This window comes from Lathyrus oleraceus, chromosome 3 (assembly GCF_024323335.1).
Source record: "Lathyrus oleraceus cultivar Zhongwan6 chromosome 3, CAAS_Psat_ZW6_1.0, whole genome shotgun sequence".
Taxonomy (NCBI): domain Eukaryota; kingdom Viridiplantae; phylum Streptophyta; class Magnoliopsida; order Fabales; family Fabaceae; genus Lathyrus; species Lathyrus oleraceus.
This window is the reverse complement of record NC_066581.1, coordinates 258,081,651-258,087,920: the sequence shown is the minus strand read 5'-3', so window position 1 is coordinate 258,087,920 and position 6,270 is coordinate 258,081,651.

The following is a 6,270-nucleotide window of genomic DNA, read 5'->3' as shown; positions in this document are numbered from 1 at the left end:
TCTGATGAAGGTCCCACTGAAGGCCCTATATCATCAACCATCTTTGCAAACTCTGCGGCGAACCTGAGCTCGGTGTTCTCTTGCTGTAATCTCCCCACCTCCTTCTGGTGAATCTTCATCTTCCTGAAGTAATGATCTCTCTCAGCAATGTAATGATCTCTCTCGGCGATATAATGATCTCTCTCAGCGATGATCTTCACATTCTCAGTTTCCTTAATCTTCAGCTTTGCCTCCCACTCAGCGATGAGGACTCTGACTCTGTCTTCTCTCTGATCCCTTACGAGAATTTGCCTTCTCTTCTCCTCTTCAATGACCCTTGAAGCTCTAGCCAATCTTTCTTTGGTGATGTCGTGCTCCTTTGTCGACGACGCTAAAGCTTGACTGACCTTGCCATAGTAAGCGGTATCCATCTCAAAGCGCTTCACTTCCAGGGCATGTCGCTTGTCTTGATCTTCCATCTTCCCTCTGATCTCCTAATTAGCCATCTGAATCCGAGCGACACTCATCTCCAATTCCGTTTTCTCTGCAATCAACTGATCTCTCTCCCGCTTCATCTCTAGGAACTCTTCCATACTAACAGAAGAAGGAGATTCCTCAATCAACAGATACCAAGGATCAACCATAGGAAACGGTAGACAAGTAAGCTCCACTCTCTTGCTGAGCCAGTCATCAAACGGAGGAAAAGACCTGTTATTGGCTCTACCCCAAGAAAACTTGCCTTTCCTTTGAATGTTGCGCCATGCATCAGATACCTGCCTTAACTTGGCCTGATTGCCCTCAACCGGGAAGTACAAAGTTTCCTGAATCTCACTCTTGAGAGGAGGAACCTCCATAGCGAATCCCATTTGTCTCTTAAGAAGCGTAGGGTTATAATTAATGCAACCCTGAACTCCTATAAGTGGCACATTGGGAAAACTCCCACAACTGCAAATGAAGTCCTGTCCAACCCCGCTACTGTGTGTCCAAGCTATGTCTTTGGCCCGCAAACCCATCAGCTTGGTCGCCCAATTGACAGTATGGTCAAGAAGAACAAAAGCACCCCTGGTAGGCAAATATCCCATAAACCACTTGTATAGCAGCTGAGTGCAACAACGAATCAATCCCCCACGCCTCTTCTCGTTCCGATTGTGGACCGAGTAATAGACATCTCCGATCAAGGTAGGGATAGGATTCCTCTGATCAAACAAGCGGATGGCATTAATATCCACGAAGCTCTTCTGATTAGGAAACAGAATGATCCCATAAATGCTCGCAGCAATCAAAGCACAGACAGCTTTCCAATTACCCAACTCAGCATGCTCCTTGGCCTTAGCTTCTAGGAAACTCAGATGAAAACCAGGCAACTTCCTCTTCTCTTTCAGACCCCCCTTAACCATCTCCGGACTCAAATAAAGAGCACGGGAAATTCCACCAATATCAGGTTCTTCCTTAGTAGCATAGAAAGGAACCTGATTTCTAATCTGAATGCCCAAGATACCAGCATAGTCCTCCATCAAAGGCCCCAATAAGTAATCTGGGAAGACGAAACACCTCAAACCAGGATCATAAAACTGGAGAAAAGTATGAATGGCGCTCCTGTCCCTGTCAGTGAGTCTGAAAACCATCTTCAGAATACCCTCATACATCTCACGAAACATCCCCACATGGTCGGGCGTAATCAATGCTATCATATCTCTCAGCACACTGATCTCTGGGTCAAAGAAGCTGTAGACAACATCGTCCTTCAAACCGGTCCTCATATCTGAGCAAGAAGTCTCTCGACCAGAATCTCGATCAAAAATGTCCCTGCATATGGATAAACATGAGTTAGATGCAGATAAATGCAAAATGTTATGATGCTGATGAATGAATGCAATGCATAGTGCCATCCTCCAAGTCATCTGATCATCTGTTGCACTGAAACCTGATCTCTGAACTGATCACAACCATCTGAGGTACTGAGCAAACACAAGTCCAACTTGGGAATTCCGAAATAAACGGAACTGAAAGATACACCATCATCATCATCAGACAATCTCTGAACAGATAACCACAATATCTCTGAATCGGCCCGGGGAATCCTGAAATAAACGGATCCCCACTGATAAATAACACGGAAAGCACTCCGGCGCCTCAGAAATAAATGCCCATAAATCTGACTTATAAATAGGACTCTGATCAACAGAACCATTAGTCACCATCAAAGTCACCATCTGAACATGCCTCTGTAAGAATCACCCTCCCCTCACAGGTAAATTCTAATCAGGTCATCCTAAGGCGGATAATAGTCTCGACAATCGGGCAGAGATACTCAACGGGTTTGCCCTTTCAGGTGTGCCGTTGTAGCTCTCTTAAGATCGTCTAAACCAAAGATCCGGGAAAGATCGGTTACCAAAGTCAATAGCTCAAAAGAGGTAACCCAACCAAAGTGGAAAACCCCACAAAGGAAGAGCACTCTCCAATGAACCTCGTCCGGCTTGTGGTATGTCACGTCGCAACAACATGCCCAACCAGCATGTGAGGAACGTAAGACCACACTAATCCTAGGTGTATACTCGGGCCTGGGTTTTAGCCCCACACAGAACACCCACCCCAAATCATAGGAACCACCTGTACAGAGGACAGCAACATGATAGTATGATGCATGCAAGTATCTATGCAAATATATACACAACAGAATAATAAATGCAATAAATAGCAGCACAAGCAACCTAAACTATCCTAGAACGCTAGGAGAGACTTGCTTAGGGAAGATGGACCAGCAATAGGTCAACTTCTATAGTCCCCAGCAGAGTCGCCAGTTGTCGCATCCGCGAAAAACAACCGGCGGGCTAAAACAAAACAACACAGAGCCGCCACCGTGCGTTATTTATCCCAAAGAGGGAAAGGAAACGCTCGAAGTAAACCTGGGAAAGACATGGTCTCGCGACCAAAGAGAATGGGATCGGGAGTCGGTTACGCAAGGGGAAGGTATTAGCACCCCTCACGTCCGTCGTACTCGACGGGATCCACGCTCAAAAGATAGAACAAGGTTGCTAAAACAAACATCACACACGCACACTGAAGACAACACAGGTGGAGGAAGAGGGGAGAGGGCTCGCTAGGACATCGCATCCTATGCCTACGTATCTCATCTGGAATGAGAATCAGAGCTACCGTAGTTCGGCTCACGCACGCCGACGCAAAACACACGCACACAGGCAAACATGGAAACCGAATGCCAATCGCTGGACTTACATCAGACTCCGAACCAAACAAACCCACACTGGAAACCAAATGCCACTTGATGGACTTATATCGGACTCCAAGCACGCAACAAAAGGATACGGAATGCCAATCGCTGGGCTTACATCCATCTCCTAACTCACACAAGAAGGATAACACACAACAAGTTACTAAGGAGTCAGGCACTCGAGCCTAGCAACTGTCAAGCAAACACACACAAAAAGAAAAAGGGTGCCCGGAGAGATCTCGTACGACCTCCTGCCTACGTACCTCATCTGGTATGAGGATCAGGGCAACGTAGTTCCCCTGAACAGGGGAGAAACTTTCTCCTAACCAGAGACTGGGAAATGACCAACTAGAAGGGAGACTGACTCGAGCCTAATAGTTATCATGTATTCCACCATGGTCCTAGGTTGAGTTTTCTATCTAACTTGCACAAGCATTGCCTCTTAAGGAGGACTTCAGACAGGTGCCTGACCAAATAACAGGCCAGGTCTTCCAGACTACATGAAGTCAGAGAAATTATACCTAGTTGGTTAAGCAACCAAGCAACAGCAAAAGAAAGTTCACAATGAACTATAGCAACTAATGTACCTGAAAACAATCTAGCTCAGTTAGTATTCAACTCAGACAGTCAAACAGATAGTTACAAGTCATCAGTTAACTGTACACAAGCAATGCATCAAGCAAAGCACAAGCCAATGCTCAACACAAATGACTTAGAAGCCACCTACAAAACAACTTAATGTTAATCAACATCAATCAAACATCACTCCAAATGAGCAAATGAATCAAACTCCTCAAGGCCATATGCTTCTTGTCCTGCAAACCAAGCTCAAACATGAGAAGCAAACCCCTAGGACAAGGCCTAGAGTTAAAGAGGGAGAAATAATTCAAAACAGAACATGAAAATTGGCGCAAATCAAGTTCAATCAAATTAGAACAATATCCAAGTGGTCTCACATTCATATCACACACCAATTCCATTTCACACAACAAATAGTGCAAAGCATGCAATTTCAAAGCTCTTTGGACCAAACAGAATGAATCAACCCAAACTAACTCAAAAATAATTCAATAAATCCCAAGAAAAATCATGGATAAACAGCACTCATTACATGATCATCATACCAAATTTCAAGTCATTTGGACAAAGGGAAGCATGTCAATTAAATTCATAAGGCAAGGCATGGCAAAACAAACTCAAAGGAAGCACAATTCCATACATCAACTTCACACAAGCCTAAAACAGAATCTACACATGATAAATACATCAAACCAAAGCCATGGTAACCTTCAATGTGTCTAGAATCACTCCACAAAATTTCAAGTCCATGTGATAAACATCAAGAATTTCACAAATCATATAAGATCATGACTCACAAAAAGTCCACAAATGGTCAAACAGAAAAGAAATTCTCAAACAAATTGGAAATGCACTCAAAAAATCCACAAAAATTCACAAGCAATCTTAACATCCAGAAGTAACATCATGCAAAAAATCACATCAATTCAAGTTCATATGGCATGGTAATGAAAATCCACAAGTTGGACAAGAAATGGTGTGACACACATTGTCACACCCATATTGATCAGATCATATCTCACAAACCAGGAATGCAAAAATAGCAAACTCAATGCCAAAATGTCACTAAGGATCTCTAGTCTACACATGCAAAATTTCAGCCTCATAGGATTAAGCATCATTATTTCACAACCAAAATAGCAAGCAAGGTGCAAGAAACATACACATATACAATCCTTAAGCAAAATAAAAATCCAACAGTGAACAATTCCTGGAAAAATATTCATTAAATTGTAAAGATCATGATGAACACAATGAAAAAAACCACAGCTCAATTGGATTAATAATCATGGAGATATGAATTTTTGAATGGAAGAGAAAAATAAAAAATGATGTGAACAAGCATATAGAAGTGTGGAAAGCCTAAGTGAAAAAGGCAAAAGGCAATATGAAAAAGCCACCGAGCCAAGGATCGAACCGGCTCCATATTCAAATTGTGGCGCTCACTTAATGAAACGCGCCGTTTCATTAAGTGAGGTGGCATGGCATGATTGGTTGCATGGGCAAAAAACACAAAAAGCATGCAAACAGGCGAAGGCATGGATCTACAACGCTTCTGGAAACGATTTTTCAAAGTTCATCCGTGTTCATCACAAACCCTAGGCTCAAGAACAATTGTGCTCAGAAATTCATGAAATCTATATCACTAGAATCCTCTTCCAACGTACATCATCAATCCAAGCTTATTTTATGCTAATTCTTCCTAGATTAAAAGATTCGAAGGAAAACATTTTTGTGCATCAATCTTAAAATCAACATAACTTCCTCAATTCTCCATGGATTTTAATGATTCAACTTGCAGTGTACTCTACATCCAAGGATCTATCAAAAGCATGCATTAATTTCAAGAATTGTGATGCTCGAAAACTGACCTTAATGGAGTGGCAGAAGTGAATTCGTGGATTTCAAGCTTTGTAAGGTGCAAACAGAAGTTCTTCAGTGCTTGTATGAGTGAATGAAGCAAGGTTTTGATGTTAATTGTGCACGATCTTGTTGAAAACTCAAACTGCCATTGATGAATACACTTGCAACAGTTCTTGAATCAGCTTGAAAACCTTGGGATCTTGCTTCCAACAGCCTCAATAATGCGCATGGATGAAGGATTGATCAAAGCAAAGGCAATGTTTATGCAGAAAAATGGAGAAAAGTTGAGAGAAGAAGTTGAAGAATTTTTGGATTTCTAGATCTAGATCTCAATTCTGTTATGATTAATTAGAAAACAGTTGCAATTTAGCTTTTATATGTGTTATTAAACATGTTGCTAATCACAATTAGCCAAAATGCAAATGATTAGTGAAATTGGAAATTTTGGTGCACATTAGCAAATGGCCTTGTACATGTGGTAACCAATGGAACAGTGCAGGTTTTATGCCTCAATTCAATTGGAAATGTTGTGTAGAACCAAATTCAAGTGAAATCAAGTGAATGCCATGCCTAATTTTCAAATTTGCCTTTTCCCTCCATTTTTCAAATGGAATTTA